At 51.3% G+C, this 25,699-nt stretch overlaps 16 non-coding genes across 16 annotated transcripts; all 16 read right to left on the bottom strand.

Annotated features, from left to right (window-relative positions):
* Window positions 1-355: 355 nt before the first annotated feature.
* Window positions 356-439, bottom strand: Trnal-uaa. Its single transcript has one exon. It is a non-coding gene; the product is annotated as a tRNA-Leu (tRNA).
* A 1,572-nt stretch (window positions 440-2,011) lies between these two features.
* On the bottom strand, window positions 2,012-2,095 carry Trnal-uaa. The gene has a single exon. It is a non-coding gene; the product is annotated as a tRNA-Leu (tRNA).
* A 1,572-nt stretch (window positions 2,096-3,667) lies between these two features.
* On the bottom strand, window positions 3,668-3,751 carry Trnal-uaa. The gene has a single exon. It is a non-coding gene; the product is annotated as a tRNA-Leu (tRNA).
* Window positions 3,752-5,323: 1,572 nt separating this feature from the next.
* On the bottom strand, window positions 5,324-5,407 carry Trnal-uaa. The gene has a single exon. It is a non-coding gene; the product is annotated as a tRNA-Leu (tRNA).
* A 1,572-nt stretch (window positions 5,408-6,979) lies between these two features.
* Window positions 6,980-7,063, bottom strand: Trnal-uaa. Its single transcript has one exon. It is a non-coding gene; the product is annotated as a tRNA-Leu (tRNA).
* A 1,572-nt stretch (window positions 7,064-8,635) lies between these two features.
* Window positions 8,636-8,719, bottom strand: Trnal-uaa. Its single transcript has one exon. It is a non-coding gene; the product is annotated as a tRNA-Leu (tRNA).
* A 1,572-nt stretch (window positions 8,720-10,291) lies between these two features.
* Trnal-uaa lies at window positions 10,292-10,375 on the bottom strand. The gene has a single exon. It is a non-coding gene; the product is annotated as a tRNA-Leu (tRNA).
* A 1,572-nt stretch (window positions 10,376-11,947) lies between these two features.
* On the bottom strand, window positions 11,948-12,031 carry Trnal-uaa. Its single transcript has one exon. It is a non-coding gene; the product is annotated as a tRNA-Leu (tRNA).
* A 1,572-nt stretch (window positions 12,032-13,603) lies between these two features.
* Window positions 13,604-13,687, bottom strand: Trnal-uaa. The gene has a single exon. It is a non-coding gene; the product is annotated as a tRNA-Leu (tRNA).
* Window positions 13,688-15,259: 1,572 nt separating this feature from the next.
* On the bottom strand, window positions 15,260-15,343 carry Trnal-uaa. The gene has a single exon. It is a non-coding gene; the product is annotated as a tRNA-Leu (tRNA).
* Window positions 15,344-16,915: 1,572 nt separating this feature from the next.
* Trnal-uaa lies at window positions 16,916-16,999 on the bottom strand. Its single transcript has one exon. It is a non-coding gene; the product is annotated as a tRNA-Leu (tRNA).
* A 1,572-nt stretch (window positions 17,000-18,571) lies between these two features.
* Window positions 18,572-18,655, bottom strand: Trnal-uaa. The gene has a single exon. It is a non-coding gene; the product is annotated as a tRNA-Leu (tRNA).
* Window positions 18,656-20,227: 1,572 nt separating this feature from the next.
* Trnal-uaa lies at window positions 20,228-20,311 on the bottom strand. The gene has a single exon. It is a non-coding gene; the product is annotated as a tRNA-Leu (tRNA).
* Window positions 20,312-21,883: 1,572 nt separating this feature from the next.
* On the bottom strand, window positions 21,884-21,967 carry Trnal-uaa. Its single transcript has one exon. It is a non-coding gene; the product is annotated as a tRNA-Leu (tRNA).
* A 1,572-nt stretch (window positions 21,968-23,539) lies between these two features.
* On the bottom strand, window positions 23,540-23,623 carry Trnal-uaa. Its single transcript has one exon. It is a non-coding gene; the product is annotated as a tRNA-Leu (tRNA).
* A 1,572-nt stretch (window positions 23,624-25,195) lies between these two features.
* Trnal-uaa lies at window positions 25,196-25,279 on the bottom strand. Its single transcript has one exon. It is a non-coding gene; the product is annotated as a tRNA-Leu (tRNA).
* Window positions 25,280-25,699: the final 420 nt, after the last annotated feature.

The raw sequence follows: 25,699 nt of genomic DNA, 5'->3' as shown, positions 1-25,699 counted from the left end.
TTGGCACGGCATACAAGTTGGCGAGAATGTTGGCAGACGTGCGGACGTCTTAGTCCGTGTACAGATCACTTGGGATTTGCCTGACAGTCTCTCGCGTTGCCTTTTAGGGAAGGAAAATGGAATAGCCCTGAGCCACAACACAACGACCACGGAAACGTCCGTGAGAAGAGCTAAAACCCGGCACGAGGAAACTATGTTCCGCTATTTGTTTTCGGCCGCTCGGGCTATCGGACGTGCGACGCCCGCACTGCTGTCACTGTCGTCTCTAGTAAAATCTCCACGGCGTGTTTCTGCGTAATTTACTTGTTCTATAAGATCAAGGGAGTACGTTAGTTTCAGAATGTTTAAAAAGCATTGTCAGATGTGGGGTTCGAACCCACGCTCCCTTACGGGAAGCAGAGCTTAAATCTGGCGCCCTAGACCGCTCGGCCAATCTGACGCGCAAGACAAGCGCTCCAGTGACTTCCATCTCTAGCAAGACCTCAGGAACCTCACTCCGAAATCTGTTTCTTTTTTCGGTAGGATGGAATTATGTCAGTTTCAGAATATGTGAGACGCAATGTCAGATGTGGCGTACTAAACGCACCCTCGCTTTCGGGAAACAATGTGGCGCGTTGGACCGCTTTCTTCCGTCGCTTCCAGTTTGAACTGTGACTAGCAAAACTGTATTTAGTAATAGGAACATTTTCACATTGATGCAAAGAAAACTAGATATTAACGAACGGCGAATGAGACCGTTTCCTAGCAACAGCCACGCTGTGCATTACGCACTCGTGGGAAGCCAATGAAATATTTCATGTGAGGCTCTAACTGTCGGCCTTCACTTTCCAATACTTAGGCACTGCCCCGGTGGTACCGACGCATACATACTGAAACGTCTTTGGATCGTCAGTGAGTACTTCATATTAGAAATTTCGTGTTCGCCCTGATGTGCATTAAAGGGCCAATTTATCAGAGAAAGTCAGTTCTGCGCCTAGTTACAGTATGTCACCCTAGCAGCGCCAGGAAATCGGGTTCAGTGGTGCTCGCGTTGCACTCGGCGTTGAGCGCCTGCAGCGCTATCGCCTTCGGCCTCTGGCGCCAGGAGGGAAGGCGACACATGATGGCGCAAGCAGCGCGTAGCAGAAGGCGGTGGTGGTGTGTCGGTCAGCATGGTTGCTTCCCAAGTAGCTGCTCCGGGTTCGAAGGCCGGACATCGCACGGAAGTTGTCTCCTTTACGCAGGAGAGTGTTTTCAACGGTACAAATGGTTTCCCTTCTCCCTTCGTAGGCTAGTGCGGATTACGATTCACAGCATCGTGTGTCTCCATGTGTCGACTTGTCTCGACTTTGCTCGGCTGACGCGAAAGCTGACGCTTGCAAATGGGCGTATATGTAGAGGACAGGCGCTAGAAACGACTGGGAGAGTCCACATCGACAAACACACAACGGACCCTTTCATTTGACTGTGGCCGCACGTTCGCGCCTTTGTGTACCGAGAGCAAGAGGGGGGTCAGCGAGCTGGACCGTACCATTACCGCACAGCAGCACCAAAAACTAAGGAAAAAGGCAAAACTGAAGAAACCAACACACGCGGACTTCCTAGTTCGTCACCCAGCCGAGCACTAACCATGGCCAACGCTGCCTAATTTCGGTAATCGGACATGAACCCGTGTCGTTGGCACGGCATACAAGTTGGCGAGAATGTTGGCAGACGTGCGGACGTCTTAGTCCGTGTACAGATCACTTGGGATTTGCCTGACAGTCTCTCGCGTTGCCTTTTAGGGAAGGAAAATGGAATAGCCCTGAGCCACAACACAACGACCACGGAAACGTCCGTGAGAAGAGCTAAAACCCGGCACGAGGAAACTATGTTCCGCTATTTGTTTTCGGCCGCTCGGGCTATCGGACGTGCGACGCCCGCACTGCTGTCACTGTCGTCTCTAGTAAAATCTCCACGGCGTGTTTCTGCGTAATTTACTTGTTCTATAAGATCAAGGGAGTACGTTAGTTTCAGAATGTTTAAAAAGCATTGTCAGATGTGGGGTTCGAACCCACGCTCCCTTACGGGAAGCAGAGCTTAAATCTGGCGCCTTAGACCGCTCGGCCAATCTGACGCGCAAGACAAGCGCTCCAGTGACTTCCATCTCTAGCAAGACCTCAGGAACCTCACTCCGAAATCTGTTTCTTTTTTCGGTAGGATGGAATTATGTCAGTTTCAGAATATGTGAGACGCAATGTCAGATGTGGCGTACTAAACGCACCCTCGCTTTCGGGAAACAATGTGGCGCGTTGGACCGCTTTCTTCCGTCGCTTCCAGTTTGAACTGTGACTAGCAAAACTGTATTTAGTAATAGGAACATTTTCACATTGATGCAAAGAAAACTAGATATTAACGAACGGCGAATGAGACCGTTTCCTAGCAACAGCCACGCTGTGCATTACGCACTCGTGGGAAGCCAATGAAATATTTCATGTGAGGCTCTAACTGTCGGCCTTCACTTTCCAATACTTAGGCACTGCCCCGGTGGTACCGACGCATACATACTGAAACGTCTTTGGATCGTCAGTGAGTACTTCATATTAGAAATTTCGTGTTCGCCCTGATGTGCATTAAAGGGCCAATTTATCAGAGAAAGTCAGTTCTGCGCCTAGTTACAGTATGTCACCCTAGCAGCGCCAGGAAATCGGGTTCAGTGGTGCTCGCGTTGCACTCGGCGTTGAGCGCCTGCAGCGCTATCGCCTTCGGCCTCTGGCGCCAGGAGGGAAGGCGACACATGATGGCGCAAGCAGCGCGTAGCAGAAGGCGGTGGTGGTGTGTCGGTCAGCATGGTTGCTTCCCAAGTAGCTGCTCCGGGTTCGAAGGCCGGACATCGCACGGAAGTTGTCTCCTTTACGCAGGAGAGTGTTTTCAACGGTACAAATGGTTTCCCTTCTCCCTTCGTAGGCTAGTGCGGATTACGATTCACAGCATCGTGTGTCTCCATGTGTCGACTTGTCTCGACTTTGCTCGGCTGACGCGAAAGCTGACGCTTGCAAATGGGCGTATATGTAGAGGACAGGCGCTAGAAACGACTGGGAGAGTCCACATCGACAAACACACAACGGACCCTTTCATTTGACTGTGGCCGCACGTTCGCGCCTTTGTGTACCGAGAGCAAGAGGGGGGTCAGCGAGCTGGACCGTACCATTACCGCACAGCAGCACCAAAAACTAAGGAAAAAGGCAAAACTGAAGAAACCAACACACGCGGACTTCCTAGTTCGTCACCCAGCCGAGCACTAACCATGGCCAACGCTGCCTAATTTCGGTAATCGGACATGAACCCGTGTCGTTGGCACGGCATACAAGTTGGCGAGAATGTTGGCAGACGTGCGGACGTCTTAGTCCGTGTACAGATCACTTGGGATTTGCCTGACAGTCTCTCGCGTTGCCTTTTAGGGAAGGAAAATGGAATAGCCCTGAGCCACAACACAACGACCACGGAAACGTCCGTGAGAAGAGCTAAAACCCGGCACGAGGAAACTATGTTCCGCTATTTGTTTTCGGCCGCTCGGGCTATCGGACGTGCGACGCCCGCACTGCTGTCACTGTCGTCTCTAGTAAAATCTCCACGGCGTGTTTCTGCGTAATTTACTTGTTCTATAAGATCAAGGGAGTACGTTAGTTTCAGAATGTTTAAAAAGCATTGTCAGATGTGGGGTTCGAACCCACGCTCCCTTACGGGAAGCAGAGCTTAAATCTGGCGCCTTAGACCGCTCGGCCAATCTGACGCGCAAGACAAGCGCTCCAGTGACTTCCATCTCTAGCAAGACCTCAGGAACCTCACTCCGAAATCTGTTTCTTTTTTCGGTAGGATGGAATTATGTCAGTTTCAGAATATGTGAGACGCAATGTCAGATGTGGCGTACTAAACGCACCCTCGCTTTCGGGAAACAATGTGGCGCGTTGGACCGCTTTCTTCCGTCGCTTCCAGTTTGAACTGTGACTAGCAAAACTGTATTTAGTAATAGGAACATTTTCACATTGATGCAAAGAAAACTAGATATTAACGAACGGCGAATGAGACCGTTTCCTAGCAACAGCCACGCTGTGCATTACGCACTCGTGGGAAGCCAATGAAATATTTCATGTGAGGCTCTAACTGTCGGCCTTCACTTTCCAATACTTAGGCACTGCCCCGGTGGTACCGACGCATACATACTGAAACGTCTTTGGATCGTCAGTGAGTACTTCATATTAGAAATTTCGTGTTCGCCCTGATGTGCATTAAAGGGCCAATTTATCAGAGAAAGTCAGTTCTGCGCCTAGTTACAGTATGTCACCCTAGCAGCGCCAGGAAATCGGGTTCAGTGGTGCTCGCGTTGCACTCGGCGTTGAGCGCCTGCAGCGCTATCGCCTTCGGCCTCTGGCGCCAGGAGGGAAGGCGACACATGATGGCGCAAGCAGCGCGTAGCAGAAGGCGGTGGTGGTGTGTCGGTCAGCATGGTTGCTTCCCAAGTAGCTGCTCCGGGTTCGAAGGCCGGACATCGCACGGAAGTTGTCTCCTTTACGCAGGAGAGTGTTTTCAACGGTACAAATGGTTTCCCTTCTCCCTTCGTAGGCTAGTGCGGATTACGATTCACAGCATCGTGTGTCTCCATGTGTCGACTTGTCTCGACTTTGCTCGGCTGACGCGAAAGCTGACGCTTGCAAATGGGCGTATATGTAGAGGACAGGCGCTAGAAACGACTGGGAGAGTCCACATCGACAAACACACAACGGACCCTTTCATTTGACTGTGGCCGCACGTTCGCGCCTTTGCGTACCGAGAGCAAGAGGGGGGTCAGCGAGCTGGACCGTACCATTACCGCACAGCAGCACCAAAAACTAAGGAAAAAGGCAAAACTGAAGAAACCAACACACGCGGACTTCCTAGTTCGTCACCCAGCCGAGCACTAACCATGGCCAACGCTGCCTAATTTCGGTAATCGGACATGAACCCGTGTCGTTGGCACGGCATACAAGTTGGCGAGAATGTTGGCAGACGTGCGGACGTCTTAGTCCGTGTACAGATCACTTGGGATTTGCCTGACAGTCTCTCGCGTTGCCTTTTAGGGAAGGAAAATGGAATAGCCCTGAGCCACAACACAACGACCACGGAAACGTCCGTGAGAAGAGCTAAAACCCGGCACGAGGAAACTATGTTCCGCTATTTGTTTTCGGCCGCTCGGGCTATCGGACGTGCGACGCCCGCACTGCTGTCACTGTCGTCTCTAGTAAAATCTCCACGGCGTGTTTCTGCGTAATTTACTTGTTCTATAAGATCAAGGGAGTACGTTAGTTTCAGAATGTTTAAAAAGCATTGTCAGATGTGGGGTTCGAACCCACGCTCCCTTACGGGAAGCAGAGCTTAAATCTGGCGCCTTAGACCGCTCGGCCAATCTGACGCGCAAGACAAGCGCTCCAGTGACTTCCATCTCTAGCAAGACCTCAGGAACCTCACTCCGAAATCTGTTTCTTTTTTCGGTAGGATGGAATTATGTCAGTTTCAGAATATGTGAGACGCAATGTCAGATGTGGCGTACTAAACGCACCCTCGCTTTCGGGAAACAATGTGGCGCGTTGGACCGCTTTCTTCCGTCGCTTCCAGTTTGAACTGTGACTAGCAAAACTGTATTTAGTAATAGGAACATTTTCACATTGATGCAAAGAAAACTAGATATTAACGAACGGCGAATGAGACCGTTTCCTAGCAACAGCCACGCTGTGCATTACGCACTCGTGGGAAGCCAATGAAATATTTCATGTGAGGCTCTAACTGTCGGCCTTCACTTTCCAATACTTAGGCACTGCCCCGGTGGTACCGACGCATACATACTGAAACGTCTTTGGATCGTCAGTGAGTACTTCATATTAGAAATTTCGTGTTCGCCCTGATGTGCATTAAAGGGCCAATTTATCAGAGAAAGTCAGTTCTGCGCCTAGTTACAGTATGTCACCCTAGCAGCGCCAGGAAATCGGGTTCAGTGGTGCTCGCGTTGCACTCGGCGTTGAGCGCCTGCAGCGCTATCGCCTTCGGCCTCTGGCGCCAGGAGGGAAGGCGACACATGATGGCGCAAGCAGCGCGTAGCAGAAGGCGGTGGTGGTGTGTCGGTCAGCATGGTTGCTTCCCAAGTAGCTGCTCCGGGTTCGAAGGCCGGACATCGCACGGAAGTTGTCTCCTTTACGCAGGAGAGTGTTTTCAACGGTACAAATGGTTTCCCTTCTCCCTTCGTAGGCTAGTGCGGATTACGATTCACAGCATCGTGTGTCTCCATGTGTCGACTTGTCTCGACTTTGCTCGGCTGACGCGAAAGCTGACGCTTGCAAATGGGCGTATATGTAGAGGACAGGCGCTAGAAACGACTGGGAGAGTCCACATCGACAAACACACAACGGACCCTTTCATTTGACTGTGGCCGCACGTTCGCGCCTTTGCGTACCGAGAGCAAGAGGGGGGTCAGCGAGCTGGACCGTACCATTACCGCACAGCAGCACCAAAAACTAAGGAAAAAGGCAAAACTGAAGAAACCAACACACGCGGACTTCCTAGTTCGTCACCCAGCCGAGCACTAACCATGGCCAACGCTGCCTAATTTCGGTAATCGGACATGAACCCGTGTCGTTGGCACGGCATACAAGTTGGCGAGAATGTTGGCAGACGTGCGGACGTCTTAGTCCGTGTACAGATCACTTGGGATTTGCCTGACAGTCTCTCGCGTTGCCTTTTAGGGAAGGAAAATGGAATAGCCCTGAGCCACAACACAACGACCACGGAAACGTCCGTGAGAAGAGCTAAAACCCGGCACGAGGAAACTATGTTCCGCTATTTGTTTTCGGCCGCTCGGGCTATCGGACGTGCGACGCCCGCACTGCTGTCACTGTCGTCTCTAGTAAAATCTCCACGGCGTGTTTCTGCGTAATTTACTTGTTCTATAAGATCAAGGGAGTACGTTAGTTTCAGAATGTTTAAAAAGCATTGTCAGATGTGGGGTTCGAACCCACGCTCCCTTACGGGAAGCAGAGCTTAAATCTGGCGCCTTAGACCGCTCGGCCAATCTGACGCGCAAGACAAGCGCTCCAGTGACTTCCATCTCTAGCAAGACCTCAGGAACCTCACTCCGAAATCTGTTTCTTTTTTCGGTAGGATGGAATTATGTCAGTTTCAGAATATGTGAGACGCAATGTCAGATGTGGCGTACTAAACGCACCCTCGCTTTCGGGAAACAATGTGGCGCGTTGGACCGCTTTCTTCCGTCGCTTCCAGTTTGAACTGTGACTAGCAAAACTGTATTTAGTAATAGGAACATTTTCACATTGATGCAAAGAAAACTAGATATTAACGAACGGCGAATGAGACCGTTTCCTAGCAACAGCCACGCTGTGCATTACGCACTCGTGGGAAGCCAATGAAATATTTCATGTGAGGCTCTAACTGTCGGCCTTCACTTTCCAATACTTAGGCACTGCCCCGGTGGTACCGACGCATACATACTGAAACGTCTTTGGATCGTCAGTGAGTACTTCATATTAGAAATTTCGTGTTCGCCCTGATGTGCATTAAAGGGCCAATTTATCAGAGAAAGTCAGTTCTGCGCCTAGTTACAGTATGTCACCCTAGCAGCGCCAGGAAATCGGGTTCAGTGGTGCTCGCGTTGCACTCGGCGTTGAGCGCCTGCAGCGCTATCGCCTTCGGCCTCTGGCGCCAGGAGGGAAGGCGACACATGATGGCGCAAGCAGCGCGTAGCAGAAGGCGGTGGTGGTGTGTCGGTCAGCATGGTTGCTTCCCAAGTAGCTGCTCCGGGTTCGAAGGCCGGACATCGCACGGAAGTTGTCTCCTTTACGCAGGAGAGTGTTTTCAACGGTACAAATGGTTTCCCTTCTCCCTTCGTAGGCTAGTGCGGATTACGATTCACAGCATCGTGTGTCTCCATGTGTCGACTTGTCTCGACTTTGCTCGGCTGACGCGAAAGCTGACGCTTGCAAATGGGCGTATATGTAGAGGACAGGCGCTAGAAACGACTGGGAGAGTCCACATCGACAAACACACAACGGACCCTTTCATTTGACTGTGGCCGCACGTTCGCGCCTTTGCGTACCGAGAGCAAGAGGGGGGTCAGCGAGCTGGACCGTACCATTACCGCACAGCAGCACCAAAAACTAAGGAAAAAGGCAAAACTGAAGAAACCAACACACGCGGACTTCCTAGTTCGTCACCCAGCCGAGCACTAACCATGGCCAACGCTGCCTAATTTCGGTAATCGGACATGAACCCGTGTCGTTGGCACGGCATACAAGTTGGCGAGAATGTTGGCAGACGTGCGGACGTCTTAGTCCGTGTACAGATCACTTGGGATTTGCCTGACAGTCTCTCGCGTTGCCTTTTAGGGAAGGAAAATGGAATAGCCCTGAGCCACAACACAACGACCACGGAAACGTCCGTGAGAAGAGCTAAAACCCGGCACGAGGAAACTATGTTCCGCTATTTGTTTTCGGCCGCTCGGGCTATCGGACGTGCGACGCCCGCACTGCTGTCACTGTCGTCTCTAGTAAAATCTCCACGGCGTGTTTCTGCGTAATTTACTTGTTCTATAAGATCAAGGGAGTACGTTAGTTTCAGAATGTTTAAAAAGCATTGTCAGATGTGGGGTTCGAACCCACGCTCCCTTACGGGAAGCAGAGCTTAAATCTGGCGCCTTAGACCGCTCGGCCAATCTGACGCGCAAGACAAGCGCTCCAGTGACTTCCATCTCTAGCAAGACCTCAGGAACCTCACTCCGAAATCTGTTTCTTTTTTCGGTAGGATGGAATTATGTCAGTTTCAGAATATGTGAGACGCAATGTCAGATGTGGCGTACTAAACGCACCCTCGCTTTCGGGAAACAATGTGGCGCGTTGGACCGCTTTCTTCCGTCGCTTCCAGTTTGAACTGTGACTAGCAAAACTGTATTTAGTAATAGGAACATTTTCACATTGATGCAAAGAAAACTAGATATTAACGAACGGCGAATGAGACCGTTTCCTAGCAACAGCCACGCTGTGCATTACGCACTCGTGGGAAGCCAATGAAATATTTCATGTGAGGCTCTAACTGTCGGCCTTCACTTTCCAATACTTAGGCACTGCCCCGGTGGTACCGACGCATACATACTGAAACGTCTTTGGATCGTCAGTGAGTACTTCATATTAGAAATTTCGTGTTCGCCCTGATGTGCATTAAAGGGCCAATTTATCAGAGAAAGTCAGTTCTGCGCCTAGTTACAGTATGTCACCCTAGCAGCGCCAGGAAATCGGGTTCAGTGGTGCTCGCGTTGCACTCGGCGTTGAGCGCCTGCAGCGCTATCGCCTTCGGCCTCTGGCGCCAGGAGGGAAGGCGACACATGATGGCGCAAGCAGCGCGTAGCAGAAGGCGGTGGTGGTGTGTCGGTCAGCATGGTTGCTTCCCAAGTAGCTGCTCCGGGTTCGAAGGCCGGACATCGCACGGAAGTTGTCTCCTTTACGCAGGAGAGTGTTTTCAACGGTACAAATGGTTTCCCTTCTCCCTTCGTAGGCTAGTGCGGATTACGATTCACAGCATCGTGTGTCTCCATGTGTCGACTTGTCTCGACTTTGCTCGGCTGACGCGAAAGCTGACGCTTGCAAATGGGCGTATATGTAGAGGACAGGCGCTAGAAACGACTGGGAGAGTCCACATCGACAAACACACAACGGACCCTTTCATTTGACTGTGGCCGCACGTTCGCGCCTTTGCGTACCGAGAGCAAGAGGGGGGTCAGCGAGCTGGACCGTACCATTACCGCACAGCAGCACCAAAAACTAAGGAAAAAGGCAAAACTGAAGAAACCAACACACGCGGACTTCCTAGTTCGTCACCCAGCCGAGCACTAACCATGGCCAACGCTGCCTAATTTCGGTAATCGGACATGAACCCGTGTCGTTGGCACGGCATACAAGTTGGCGAGAATGTTGGCAGACGTGCGGACGTCTTAGTCCGTGTACAGATCACTTGGGATTTGCCTGACAGTCTCTCGCGTTGCCTTTTAGGGAAGGAAAATGGAATAGCCCTGAGCCACAACACAACGACCACGGAAACGTCCGTGAGAAGAGCTAAAACCCGGCACGAGGAAACTATGTTCCGCTATTTGTTTTCGGCCGCTCGGGCTATCGGACGTGCGACGCCCGCACTGCTGTCACTGTCGTCTCTAGTAAAATCTCCACGGCGTGTTTCTGCGTAATTTACTTGTTCTATAAGATCAAGGGAGTACGTTAGTTTCAGAATGTTTAAAAAGCATTGTCAGATGTGGGGTTCGAACCCACGCTCCCTTACGGGAAGCAGAGCTTAAATCTGGCGCCTTAGACCGCTCGGCCAATCTGACGCGCAAGACAAGCGCTCCAGTGACTTCCATCTCTAGCAAGACCTCAGGAACCTCACTCCGAAATCTGTTTCTTTTTTCGGTAGGATGGAATTATGTCAGTTTCAGAATATGTGAGACGCAATGTCAGATGTGGCGTACTAAACGCACCCTCGCTTTCGGGAAACAATGTGGCGCGTTGGACCGCTTTCTTCCGTCGCTTCCAGTTTGAACTGTGACTAGCAAAACTGTATTTAGTAATAGGAACATTTTCACATTGATGCAAAGAAAACTAGATATTAACGAACGGCGAATGAGACCGTTTCCTAGCAACAGCCACGCTGTGCATTACGCACTCGTGGGAAGCCAATGAAATATTTCATGTGAGGCTCTAACTGTCGGCCTTCACTTTCCAATACTTAGGCACTGCCCCGGTGGTACCGACGCATACATACTGAAACGTCTTTGGATCGTCAGTGAGTACTTCATATTAGAAATTTCGTGTTCGCCCTGATGTGCATTAAAGGGCCAATTTATCAGAGAAAGTCAGTTCTGCGCCTAGTTACAGTATGTCACCCTAGCAGCGCCAGGAAATCGGGTTCAGTGGTGCTCGCGTTGCACTCGGCGTTGAGCGCCTGCAGCGCTATCGCCTTCGGCCTCTGGCGCCAGGAGGGAAGGCGACACATGATGGCGCAAGCAGCGCGTAGCAGAAGGCGGTGGTGGTGTGTCGGTCAGCATGGTTGCTTCCCAAGTAGCTGCTCCGGGTTCGAAGGCCGGACATCGCACGGAAGTTGTCTCCTTTACGCAGGAGAGTGTTTTCAACGGTACAAATGGTTTCCCTTCTCCCTTCGTAGGCTAGTGCGGATTACGATTCACAGCATCGTGTGTCTCCATGTGTCGACTTGTCTCGACTTTGCTCGGCTGACGCGAAAGCTGACGCTTGCAAATGGGCGTATATGTAGAGGACAGGCGCTAGAAACGACTGGGAGAGTCCACATCGACAAACACACAACGGACCCTTTCATTTGACTGTGGCCGCACGTTCGCGCCTTTGCGTACCGAGAGCAAGAGGGGGGTCAGCGAGCTGGACCGTACCATTACCGCACAGCAGCACCAAAAACTAAGGAAAAAGGCAAAACTGAAGAAACCAACACACGCGGACTTCCTAGTTCGTCACCCAGCCGAGCACTAACCATGGCCAACGCTGCCTAATTTCGGTAATCGGACATGAACCCGTGTCGTTGGCACGGCATACAAGTTGGCGAGAATGTTGGCAGACGTGCGGACGTCTTAGTCCGTGTACAGATCACTTGGGATTTGCCTGACAGTCTCTCGCGTTGCCTTTTAGGGAAGGAAAATGGAATAGCCCTGAGCCACAACACAACGACCACGGAAACGTCCGTGAGAAGAGCTAAAACCCGGCACGAGGAAACTATGTTCCGCTATTTGTTTTCGGCCGCTCGGGCTATCGGACGTGCGACGCCCGCACTGCTGTCACTGTCGTCTCTAGTAAAATCTCCACGGCGTGTTTCTGCGTAATTTACTTGTTCTATAAGATCAAGGGAGTACGTTAGTTTCAGAATGTTTAAAAAGCATTGTCAGATGTGGGGTTCGAACCCACGCTCCCTTACGGGAAGCAGAGCTTAAATCTGGCGCCTTAGACCGCTCGGCCAATCTGACGCGCAAGACAAGCGCTCCAGTGACTTCCATCTCTAGCAAGACCTCAGGAACCTCACTCCGAAATCTGTTTCTTTTTTCGGTAGGATGGAATTATGTCAGTTTCAGAATATGTGAGACGCAATGTCAGATGTGGCGTACTAAACGCACCCTCGCTTTCGGGAAACAATGTGGCGCGTTGGACCGCTTTCTTCCGTCGCTTCCAGTTTGAACTGTGACTAGCAAAACTGTATTTAGTAATAGGAACATTTTCACATTGATGCAAAGAAAACTAGATATTAACGAACGGCGAATGAGACCGTTTCCTAGCAACAGCCACGCTGTGCATTACGCACTCGTGGGAAGCCAATGAAATATTTCATGTGAGGCTCTAACTGTCGGCCTTCACTTTCCAATACTTAGGCACTGCCCCGGTGGTACCGACGCATACATACTGAAACGTCTTTGGATCGTCAGTGAGTACTTCATATTAGAAATTTCGTGTTCGCCCTGATGTGCATTAAAGGGCCAATTTATCAGAGAAAGTCAGTTCTGCGCCTAGTTACAGTATGTCACCCTAGCAGCGCCAGGAAATCGGGTTCAGTGGTGCTCGCGTTGCACTCGGCGTTGAGCGCCTGCAGCGCTATCGCCTTCGGCCTCTGGCGCCAGGAGGGAAGGCGACACATGATGGCGCAAGCAGCGCGTAGCAGAAGGCGGTGGTGGTGTGTCGGTCAGCATGGTTGCTTCCCAAGTAGCTGCTCCGGGTTCGAAGGCCGGACATCGCACGGAAGTTGTCTCCTTTACGCAGGAGAGTGTTTTCAACGGTACAAATGGTTTCCCTTCTCCCTTCGTAGGCTAGTGCGGATTACGATTCACAGCATCGTGTGTCTCCATGTGTCGACTTGTCTCGACTTTGCTCGGCTGACGCGAAAGCTGACGCTTGCAAATGGGCGTATATGTAGAGGACAGGCGCTAGAAACGACTGGGAGAGTCCACATCGACAAACACACAACGGACCCTTTCATTTGACTGTGGCCGCACGTTCGCGCCTTTGCGTACCGAGAGCAAGAGGGGGGTCAGCGAGCTGGACCGTACCATTACCGCACAGCAGCACCAAAAACTAAGGAAAAAGGCAAAACTGAAGAAACCAACACACGCGGACTTCCTAGTTCGTCACCCAGCCGAGCACTAACCATGGCCAACGCTGCCTAATTTCGGTAATCGGACATGAACCCGTGTCGTTGGCACGGCATACAAGTTGGCGAGAATGTTGGCAGACGTGCGGACGTCTTAGTCCGTGTACAGATCACTTGGGATTTGCCTGACAGTCTCTCGCGTTGCCTTTTAGGGAAGGAAAATGGAATAGCCCTGAGCCACAACACAACGACCACGGAAACGTCCGTGAGAAGAGCTAAAACCCGGCACGAGGAAACTATGTTCCGCTATTTGTTTTCGGCCGCTCGGGCTATCGGACGTGCGACGCCCGCACTGCTGTCACTGTCGTCTCTAGTAAAATCTCCACGGCGTGTTTCTGCGTAATTTACTTGTTCTATAAGATCAAGGGAGTACGTTAGTTTCAGAATGTTTAAAAAGCATTGTCAGATGTGGGGTTCGAACCCACGCTCCCTTACGGGAAGCAGAGCTTAAATCTGGCGCCTTAGACCGCTCGGCCAATCTGACGCGCAAGACAAGCGCTCCAGTGACTTCCATCTCTAGCAAGACCTCAGGAACCTCACTCCGAAATCTGTTTCTTTTTTCGGTAGGATGGAATTATGTCAGTTTCAGAATATGTGAGACGCAATGTCAGATGTGGCGTACTAAACGCACCCTCGCTTTCGGGAAACAATGTGGCGCGTTGGACCGCTTTCTTCCGTCGCTTCCAGTTTGAACTGTGACTAGCAAAACTGTATTTAGTAATAGGAACATTTTCACATTGATGCAAAGAAAACTAGATATTAACGAACGGCGAATGAGACCGTTTCCTAGCAACAGCCACGCTGTGCATTACGCACTCGTGGGAAGCCAATGAAATATTTCATGTGAGGCTCTAACTGTCGGCCTTCACTTTCCAATACTTAGGCACTGCCCCGGTGGTACCGACGCATACATACTGAAACGTCTTTGGATCGTCAGTGAGTACTTCATATTAGAAATTTCGTGTTCGCCCTGATGTGCATTAAAGGGCCAATTTATCAGAGAAAGTCAGTTCTGCGCCTAGTTACAGTATGTCACCCTAGCAGCGCCAGGAAATCGGGTTCAGTGGTGCTCGCGTTGCACTCGGCGTTGAGCGCCTGCAGCGCTATCGCCTTCGGCCTCTGGCGCCAGGAGGGAAGGCGACACATGATGGCGCAAGCAGCGCGTAGCAGAAGGCGGTGGTGGTGTGTCGGTCAGCATGGTTGCTTCCCAAGTAGCTGCTCCGGGTTCGAAGGCCGGACATCGCACGGAAGTTGTCTCCTTTACGCAGGAGAGTGTTTTCAACGGTACAAATGGTTTCCCTTCTCCCTTCGTAGGCTAGTGCGGATTACGATTCACAGCGTCGTGTGTCTCCATGTGTCGACTTGTCTCGACTTTGCTCGGCTGACGCGAAAGCTGACGCTTGCAAATGGGCGTATATGTAGAGGACAGGCGCTAGAAACGACTGGGAGAGTCCACATCGACAAACACACAACGGACCCTTTCATTTGACTGTGGCCGCACGTTCGCGCCTTTGCGTACCGAGAGCAAGAGGGGGGTCAGCGAGCTGGACCGTACCATTACCGCACAGCAGCACCAAAAACTAAGGAAAAAGGCAAAACTGAAGAAACCAACACGCGCGGACTTCCTAGTTCGTCACCCAGCCGAGCACTAACCATGGCCAACGCTGCCTAATTTCGGTAATCGGACATGAACCCGTGTCGTTGGCACGGCATACAAGTTGGCGAGAATGTTGGCAGACGTGCGGACGTCTTAGTCCGTGTACAGATCACTTGGGATTTGCCTGACAGTCTCTCGCGTTGCCTTTTAGGGAAGGAAAATGGAATAGCCCTGAGCCACAACACAACGACCACGGAAACGTCCGTGAGAAGAGCTAAAACCCGGCACGAGGAAACTATGTTCCGCTATTTGTTTTCGGCCGCTCGGGCTATCGGACGTGCGACGCCCGCACTGCTGTCACTGTCGTCTCTAGTAAAATCTCCACGGCGTGTTTCTGCGTAATTTACTTGTTCTATAAGATCAAGGGAGTACGTTAGTTTCAGAATGTTTAAAAAGCATTGTCAGATGTGGGGTTCGAACCCACGCTCCCTTACGGGAAGCAGAGCTTAAATCTGGCGCCTTAGACCGCTCGGCCAATCTGACGCGCAAGACAAGCGCTCCAGTGACTTCCATCTCTAGCAAGACCTCAGGAACCTCACTCCGAAATCTGTTTCTTTTTTCGGTAGGATGGAATTATGTCAGTTTCAGAATATGTGAGACGCAATGTCAGATGTGGCGTACTAAACGCACCCTCGCTTTCGGGAAACAATGTGGCGCGTTGGACCGCTTTCTTCCGTCGCTTCCAGTTTGAACTGTGACTAGCAAAACTGTATTTAGTAATAGGAACATTTTCACATTGATGCAAAGAAAACTAGATATTAACGAACGGCGAATGAGACCGTTTCCTAGCAACAGCCACGCTGTGCATTACGCACTCGTGGGAAGCCAATGAAATATTTCATGTGAGGCTCTAACTGTCGGCCTTCACTTTCCAATACTTAGGCACTGCCCCGGTGGTACCGACGCATACATACTGAAACGTCTTTGGATCGTCAGTGAGTACTTCATATTAGAAATTTCGTGTTCGCCCTGATGTGCATTAAAGGGCCAATTTATCAGAGAAAGTCAGTTCTGCGCCTAGTTACAGTATGTCACCCTAGCAGCGCCAGGAAATCGGGTTCAGTGGTGCTCGCGTTGCACTCGGCGTTGAGCGCCTGCAGCGCTATCGCCTTCGGCCTCTGGCGCCAGGAGGGAAGGCGACACATGATGGCGCAAGCAGCGCGTAGCAGAAGGCGGTGGTGGTGTGTCGGTCAGCATGGTTGCTTCCCAAGTAGCTGCTCCGGGTTCGAAGGCCGGACATCGCACGGAAGTTGTCTCCTTTACGCAGGAGAGTGTTTTCAACGGTACAAATGGTTTCCCTTCTCCCTTCGTAGGCTAGTGCGGATTACGATTCACAGCGTCGTGTGTCTCCATGTGTCGACTTGTCTCGACTTTGCTCGGCTGACGCGAAAGCTGACGCTTGCAAATGGGCGTATATGTAGAGGACAGGCGCTAGAAACGACTGGGAGAGTCCACATCGACAAACACACAACGGACCCTTTCATTTGACTGTGGCCGCACGTTCGCGCCTTTGCGTACCGAGAGCAAGAGGGGGGTCAGCGAGCTGGACCGTACCATTACCGCACAGCAGCACCAAAAACTAAGGAAAAAGGCAAAACTGAAGAAACCAACACGCGCGGACTTCCTAGTTCGTCACCCAGCCGAGCACTAACCATGGCCAACGCTGCCTAATTTCGGTAATCGGACATGAACCCGTGTCGTTGGCACGGCATACAAGTTGGCGAGAATGTTGGCAGACGTGCGGACGTCTTAGTCCGTGTACAGATCACTTGGGATTTGCCTGACAGTCTCTCGCGTTACCTTTTAGGGAAGGAAAATGGAATAGCCCTGAGCCACAACACAACGACCACGGAAACGTCCGTGAGAAGAGCTAAAACCCGGCACGAGGAAACTATGTTCCGCTATTTGTTTTCGGCCGCTCGGGCTATCGGACGTGCGACGCCCGCACTGCTGTCACTGTCGTCTCTAGTAAAATCTCCACGGCGTGTTTCTGCGTAATTTACTTGTTCTATAAGATCAAGGGAGTACGTTAGTTTCAGAATGTTTAAAAAGCATTGTCAGATGTGGGGTTCGAACCCACGCTCCCTTACGGGAAGCAGAGCTTAAATCTGGCGCCTTAGACCGCTCGGCCAATCTGACGCGCAAGACAAGCGCTCCAGTGACTTCCATCTTTAGCAAGACCTCAGGAACCTCACTCCGAAATCTGTTTCTTTTTTCGGTAGGATGGAATTATGTCAGTTTCAGAATATGTGAGACGCAATGTCAGATGTGGCGTACTAAACGCACCCTCGCTTTCGGGAAACAATGTGGCGCGTTGGACCGCTTTCTTCCGTCGCTTCCAGTTTGAACTGTGACTAGCAAAACTGTATTTAGTAATAGGAACATTTTCACATTGATGCAAAGAAAACTAGATATTAACGAACGGCGAATGAGACCGTTTCCTAGCAACAGCCACGCTGTGCATTACGCACTCGTGGGAAGCCAATGAAATATTTCATGTGAGGCTCTAACTGTCGGCCTTCACTTTCCAATACTTAGGCACTGCCCCGGTGGTACCGACGCATACATACTGAAACGTCTTTGGATCGTCAGTGAGTACTTCATATTAGAAATTTCGTGTTCGCCCTGATGTGCATTAAAGGGCCAATTTATCAGAGAAAGTCAGTTCTGCGCCTAGTTACAGTATGTCACCCTAGCAGCGCCAGGAAATCGGGTTCAGTGGTGCTCGCGTTGCACTCGGCGTTGAGCGCCTGCAGCGCTATCGCCTTCGGCCTCTGGCGCCAGGAGGGAAGGCGACACATGATGGCGCAAGCAGCGCGTAGCAGAAGGCGGTGGTGGTGTGTCGGTCAGCATGGTTGCTTCCCAAGTAGCTGCTCCGGGTTCGAAGGCCGGACATCGCACGGAAGTTGTCTCCTTTACGCAGGAGAGTGTTTTCAACGGTACAAATGGTTTCCCTTCTCCCTTCGTAGGCTAGTGCGGATTACGATTCACAGCATCGTGTGTCTCCATGTGTCGACTTGTCTCGACTTTGCTCGGCTGACGCGAAAGCTGACGCTTGCAAATGGGCGTATATGTAGAGGACAGGCGCTAGAAACGACTGGGAGAGTCCACATCGACAAACACACAACGGACCCTTTCATTTGACTGTGGCCGCACGTTCGCGCCTTTGCGTACCGAGAGCAAGAGGGGGGTCAGCGAGCTGGACCGTACCATTACCGCACAGCAGCACCAAAAACTAAGGAAAAAGGCAAAACTGAAGAAACCAACACGCGCGGACTTCCTAGTTCGTCACCCAGCCGAGCACTAACCATGGCCAACGCTGCCTAATTTCGGTAATCGGACATGAACCCGTGTCGTTGGCACGGCATACAAGTTGGCGAGAATGTTGGCAGACGTGCGGACGTCTTAGTCCGTGTACAGATCACTTGGGATTTGCCTGACAGTCTCTCGCGTTGCCTTTTAGGGAAGGAAAATGGAATAGCCCTGAGCCACAACACAACGACCACGGAAACGTCCGTGAGAAGAGCTAAAACCCGGCACGAGGAAACTATGTTCCGCTATTTGTTTTCGGCCGCTCGGGCTATCGGACGTGCGACGCCCGCACTGCTGTCACTGTCGTCTCTAGTAAAATCTCCACGGCGTGTTTCTGCGTAATTTACTTGTTCTATAAGATCAAGGGAGTACGTTAGTTTCAGAATGTTTAAAAAGCATTGTCAGATGTGGGGTTCGAACCCACGCTCCCTTACGGGAAGCAGAGCTTAAATCTGGCGCCTTAGACCGCTCGGCCAATCTGACGCGCAAGACAAGCGCTCCAGTGACTTCCATCTCTAGCAAGACCTCAGGAACCTCACTCCGAAATCTGTTTCTTTTTTCGGTAGGATGGAATTATGTCAGTTTCAGAATATGTGAGACGCAATGTCAGATGTGGCGTACTAAACGCACCCTCGCTTTCGGGAAACAATGTGGCGCGTTGGACCGCTTTCTTCCGTCGCTTCCAGTTTGAACTGTGACTAGCAAAACTGTATTTAGTAATAGGAACATTTTCACATTGATGCAAAGAAAACTAGATATTAACGAACGGCGAATGAGACCGTTTCCTAGCAACAGCCACGCTGTGCATTACGCACTCGTGGGAAGCCAATGAAATATTTCATGTGAGGCTCTAACTGTCGGCCTTCACTTTCCAATACTTAGGCACTGCCCCGGTGGTACCGACGCATACATACTGAAACGTCTTTGGATCGTCAGTGAGTACTTCATATTAGAAATTTCGTGTTCGCCCTGATGTGCATTAAAGGGCCAATTTATCAGAGAAAGTCAGTTCTGCGCCTAGTTACAGTATGTCACCCTAGCAGCGCCAGGAAATCGGGTTCAGTGGTGCTCGCGTTGCACTCGGCGTTGAGCGCCTGCAGCGCTATCGCCTTCGGCCTCTGGCGCCAGGAGGGAAGGCGACACATGATGGCGCAAGCAGCGCGTAGCAGAAGGCGGTGGTGGTGTGTCGGTCAGCATGGTTGCTTCCCAAGTAGCTGCTCCGGGTTCGAAGGCCGGACATCGCACGGAAGTTGTCTCCTTTACGCAGGAGAGTGTTTTCAACGGTACAAATGGTTTCCCTTCTCCCTTCGTAGGCTAGTGCGGATTACGATTCACAGCATCGTGTGTCTCCATGTGTCGACTTGTCTCGACTTTGCTCGGCTGACGCGAAAGCTGACGCTTGCAAATGGGCGTATATGTAGAGGACAGGCGCTAGAAACGACTGGGAGAGTCCACATCGACAAACACACAACGGACCCTTTCATTTGACTGTGGCCGCACGTTCGCGCCTTTGCGTACCGAGAGCAAGAGGGGGGTCAGCGAGCTGGACCGTACCATTACCGCACAGCAGCACCAAAAACTAAGGAAAAAGGCAAAACTGAAGAAACCAACACACGCGGACTTCCTAGTTCGTCACCCAGCCGAGCACTAACCATGGCCAACGCTGCCTAATTTCGGTAATCGGACATGAACCCGTGTCGTTGGCACGGCATACAAGTTGGCGAGAATGTTGGCAGACGTGCGGACGTCTTAGTCCGTGTACAGATCACTTGGGATTTGCCTGACAGTCTCTCGCGTTGCCTTTTAGGGAAGGAAAATGGAATAGCCCTGAGCCACAACACAACGACCACGGAAACGTCCGTGAGAAGAGCTAAAACCCGGCACGAGGAAACTATGTTCCGCTATTTGTTTTCGGCCGCTCGGGCTATCGGACGTGCGACGCCCGCACTGCTGTCACTGTCGTCTCTAGTAAAATCTCCACGGCGTGTTTCTGCGTAATTTACTTGTTCTATAAGATCAAGGGAGTACGTTAGTTTCAGAATGTTTAAAAAGCATTGTCAGATGTGGGGTTCGAACCCACGCTCCCTTACGGGAAGCAGAGCTTAAATCTGGCGCCTTAGACCGCTCGGCCAATCTGACGCGCAAGACAAGCGCTCCAGTGACTTCCATCTCTAGCAAGACCTCAGGAACCTCACTCCGAAATCTGTTTCTTTTTTCGGTAGGATGGAATTATGTCAGTTTCAGAATATGTGAGACGCAATGTCAGATGTGGCGTACTAAACGCACCCTCGCTTTCGGGAAACAATGTGGCGCGTTGGACCGCTTTCTTCCGTCGCTTCCAGTTTGAACTGTGACTAGCAAAACTGTATTTAGTAATAGGAACATTTTCACATTGATGCAAAGAAAACTAGATATTAACGAACGGCGAATGAGACCGTTTCCTAGCAACAGCCACGCTGTGCATTACGCACTCGTGGGAAGCCAATGAAATATTTCATGTGAGGCTCTAACTGTCGGCCTTCACTTTCCAATACTTAGGCACTGCCCCGGTGGTACCGACGCATACATACTGAAACGTCTTTGGATCGTCAGTGAGTACTTCATATTAGAAATTTCGTGTTCGCCCTGATGTGCATTAAAGGGCCAATTTATCAGAGAAAGTCAGTTCTGCGCCTAGTTACAGTATGTCACCCTAGCAGCGCCAGGAAATCGGGTTCAGTGGTGCTCGCGTTGCACTCGGCGTTGAGCGCCTGCAGCGCTATCGCCTTCGGCCTCTGGCGCCAGGAGGGAAGGCGACACATGATGGCGCAAGCAGCGCGTAGCAGAAGGCGGTGGTGGTGTGTCGGTCAGCATGGTTGCTTCCCAAGTAGCTGCTCCGGGTTCGAAGGCCGGACATCGCACGGAAGTTGTCTCCTTTACGCAGGAGAGTGTTTTCAACGGTACAAATGGTTTCCCTTCTCCCTTCGTAGGCTAGTGCGGATTACGATTCACAGCATCGTGTGTCTCCATGTGTCGACTTGTCTCGACTTTGCTCGGCTGACGCGAAAGCTGACGCTTGCAAATGGGCGTATATGTAGAGGACAGGCGCTAGAAACGACTGGGAGAGTCCACATCGACAAACACACAACGGACCCTTTCATTTGACTGTGGCCGCACGTTCGCGCCTTTGCGTACCGAGAGCAAGAGGGGGGTCAGCGAGCTGGACCGTACCATTACCGCACAGCAGCACCAAAAACTAAGGAAAAAGGCAAAACTGAAGAAACCAACACACGCGGACTTCCTAGTTCGTCACCCAGCCGAGCACTAACCATGGCCAACGCTGCCTAATTTCGGTAATCGGACATGAACCCGTGTCGTTGGCACGGCATACAAGTTGGCGAGAATGTTGGCAGACGTGCGGACGTCTTAGTCCGTGTACAGATCACTTGGGATTTGCCTGACAGTCTCTCGCGTTGCCTTTTAGGGAAGGAAAATGGAATAGCCCTGAGCCACAACACAACGACCACGGAAACGTCCGTGAGAAGAGCTAAAACCCGGCACGAGGAAACTATGTTCCGCTATTTGTTTTCGGCCGCTCGGGCTATCGGACGTGCGACGCCCGCACTGCTGTCACTGTCGTCTCTAGTAAAATCTCCACGGCGTGTTTCTGCGTAATTTACTTGTTCTATAAGATCAAGGGAGTACGTTAGTTTCAGAATGTTTAAAAAGCATTGTCAGATGTGGGGTTCGAACCCACGCTCCCTTACGGGAAGCAGAGCTTAAATCTGGCGCCTTAGACCGCTCGGCCAATCTGACGCGCAAGACAAGCGCTCCAGTGACTTCCATCTCTAGCAAGACCTCAGGAACCTCACTCCGAAATCTGTTTCTTTTTTCGGTAGGATGGAATTATGTCAGTTTCAGAATATGTGAGACGCAATGTCAGATGTGGCGTACTAAACGCACCCTCGCTTTCGGGAAACAATGTGGCGCGTTGGACCGCTTTCTTCCGTCGCTTCCAGTTTGAACTGTGACTAGCAAAACTGTATTTAGTAATAGGAACATTTTCACATTGATGCAAAGAAAACTAGATATTAACGAACGGCGAATGAGACCGTTTCCTAGCAACAGCCACGCTGTGCATTACGCACTCGTGGGAAGCCAATGAAATATTTCATGTGAGGCTCTAACTGTCGGCCTTCACTTTCCAATACTTAGGCACTGCCCCGGTGGTACCGACGCATACATACTGAAACGTCTTTGGATCGTCAGTGAGTACTTCATATTAGAAATTTCGTGTTCGCCCTGATGTGCATTAAAGGGCCAATTTATCAGAGAAAGTCAGTTCTGCGCCTAGTTACAGTATGTCACCCTAGCAGCGCCAGGAAATCGGGTTCAGTGGTGCTCGCGTTGCACTCGGCGTTGAGCGCCTGCAGCGCTATCGCCTTCGGCCTCTGGCGCCAGGAGGGAAGGCGACACATGATGGCGCAAGCAGCGCGTAGCAGAAGGCGGTGGTGGTGTGTCGGTCAGCATGGTTGCTTCCCAAGTAGCTGCTCCGGGTTCGAAGGCCGGACATCGCACGGAAGTTGTCTCCTTTACGCAGGAGAGTGTTTTCAACGGTACAAATGGTTTCCCTTCTCCCTTCGTAGGCTAGTGCGGATTACGATTCACAGCATCGTGTGTCTCCATGTGTCGACTTGTCTCGACTTTGCTCGGCTGACGCGAAAGCTGACGCTTGCAAATGGGCGTATATGTAGAGGACAGGCGCTAGAAACGACTGGGAGAGTCCACATCGACAAACACACAACGGACCCTTTCATTTGACTGTGGCCGCACGTTCGCGCCTTTGCGTACCGAGAGCAAGAGGGGGGTCAGCGAGCTGGACCGTACCATTACCGCACAGCAGCACCAAAAACTAAGGAAAAAGGCAAAACTGAAGAAACCAACACACGCGGACTTCCTAGTTCGTCACCCAGCCGAGCACTAACCATGGCCAACGCTGCCTAATTTCGGTAATCGGACATGAACCCGTGTCGTTGGCACGGCATACAAGTTGGCGAGAATGTTGGCAGACGTGCGGACGTCTTAGTCCGTGTACAGATCACTTGGGATTTGCCTGACAGTCTCTCGCGTTGCCTTTTAGGGAAGGAAAATGGAATAGCCCTGAGCCACAACACAACGACCACGGAAACGTCCGTGAGAAGAGCTAAAACCCGGCACGAGGAAACTATGTTCCGCTATTTGTTTTCGGCCGCTCGGGCTATCGGACGTGCGACGCCCGCACTGCTGTCACTGTCGTCTCTAGTAAAATCTCCACGGCGTGTTTCTGCGTAATTTACTTGTTCTATAAGATCAAGGGAGTACGTTAGTTTCAGAATGTTTAAAAAGCATTGTCAGATGTGGGGTTCGAACCCACGCTCCCTTACGGGAAGCAGAGCTTAAATCTGGCGCCTTAGACCGCTCGGCCAATCTGACGCGCAAGACAAGCGCTCCAGTGACTTCCATCTCTAGCAAGACCTCAGGAACCTCACTCCGAAATCTGTTTCTTTTTTCGGTAGGATGGAATTATGTCAGTTTCAGAATATGTGAGACGCAATGTCAGATGTGGCGTACTAAACGCACCCTCGCTTTCGGGAAACAATGTGGCGCGTTGGACCGCTTTCTTCCGTCGCTTCCAGTTTGAACTGTGACTAGCAAAACTGTATTTAGTAATAGGAACATTTTCACATTGATGCAAAGAAAACTAGATATTAACGAACGGCGAATGAGACCGTTTCCTAGCAACAGCCACGCTGTGCATTACGCACTCGTGGGAAGCCAATGAAATATTTCATGTGAGGCTCTAACTGTCGGCCTTCACTTTCCAATACTTAGGCACTGCCCCGGTGGTACCGACGCATACATACTGAAACGTCTTTGGATCGTCAGTGAGTACTTCATATTAGAAATTTCGTGTTCGCCCTGATGTGCATTAAAGGGCCAATTTATCAGAGAAAGTCAGTTCTGCGCCTAGTTACAGTATGTCACCCTAGCAGCGCCAGGAAATCGGGTTCAGTGGTGCTCGCGTTGCACTCGGCGTTGAGCGCCTGCAGCGCTATCGCCTTCGGCCTCTGGCGCCAGGAGGGAAGGCGACACATGATGGCGCAAGCAGCGCGTAGCAGAAGGCGGTGGTGGTGTGTCGGTCAGCATGGTTGCTTCCCAAGTAGCTGCTCCGGGTTCGAAGGCCGGACATCGCACGGAAGTTGTCTCCTTTACGCAGGAGAGTGTTTTCAACGGTACAAATGGTTTCCCTTCTCCCTTCGTAGGCTAGTGCGGATTACGATTCACAGCATCGTGTGTCTCCATGTGTCGACTTGTCTCGACTTTGCTCGGCTGACGCGAAAGCTGACGCTTGCAAATGGGCGTATATGTAGAGGACAGGCGCTAGAAACGACTGGGAGAGTCCACATCGACAAACACACAACGGACCCTTTCATTTGACTGTGGCCGCACGTTCGCGCCTTTGCGTACCGAGAGCAAGAGGGGGGTCAGCGAGCTGGACCGTACCATTACCGCACAGCAGCACCAAAAACTAAGGAAAAAGGCAAAACTGAAGAAACCAACACACGCGGACTTCCTAGTTCGTCACCCAGCCGAGCACTAACCATGGCCAACGCTGCCTAATTTCGGTAATCGGACATGAACCCGTGTCGTTGGCACGGCATACAAGTTGGCGAGAATGTTGGCAGACGTGCGGACGTCTTAGTCCGTGTACAGATCACTTGGGATTTGCCTGACAGTCTCTCGCGTTGCCTTTTAGGGAAGGAAAATGGAATAGCCCTGAGCCACAACACAACGACCACGGAAACGTCCGTGAGAAGAGCTAAAACCCGGCACGAGGAAACTATGTTCCGCTATTTGTTTTCGGCCGCTCGGGCTATCGGACGTGCGACGCCCGCACTGCTGTCACTGTCGTCTCTAGTAAAATCTCCACGGCGTGTTTCTGCGTAATTTACTTGTTCTATAAGATCAAGGGAGTACGTTAGTTTCAGAATGTTTAAAAAGCATTGTCAGATGTGGGGTTCGAACCCACGCTCCCTTACGGGAAGCAGAGCTTAAATCTGGCGCCTTAGACCGCTCGGCCAATCTGACGCGCAAGACAAGCGCTCCAGTGACTTCCATCTCTAGCAAGACCTCAGGAACCTCACTCCGAAATCTGTTTCTTTTTTCGGTAGGATGGAATTATGTCAGTTTCAGAATATGTGAGACGCAATGTCAGATGTGGCGTACTAAACGCACCCTCGCTTTCGGGAAACAATGTGGCGCGTTGGACCGCTTTCTTCCGTCGCTTCCAGTTTGAACTGTGACTAGCAAAACTGTATTTAGTAATAGGAACATTTTCACATTGATGCAAAGAAAACTAGATATTAACGAACGGCGAATGAGACCGTTTCCTAGCAACAGCCACGCTGTGCATTACGCACTCGTGGGAAGCCAATGAAATATTTCATGTGAGGCTCTAACTGTCGGCCTTCACTTTCCAATACTTAGGCACTGCCCCGGTGGTACCGA

The sequence above is a fragment of the Schistocerca piceifrons genome, unplaced genomic scaffold (genome assembly GCF_021461385.2).
Source record: "Schistocerca piceifrons isolate TAMUIC-IGC-003096 unplaced genomic scaffold, iqSchPice1.1 HiC_scaffold_30, whole genome shotgun sequence".
Lineage (NCBI taxonomy): Eukaryota > Metazoa > Arthropoda > Insecta > Orthoptera > Acrididae > Schistocerca > Schistocerca piceifrons.
The sequence above is the reverse complement of the archived record's forward strand: the minus strand, read 5'-3'. Positions and strand labels throughout refer to the sequence as shown.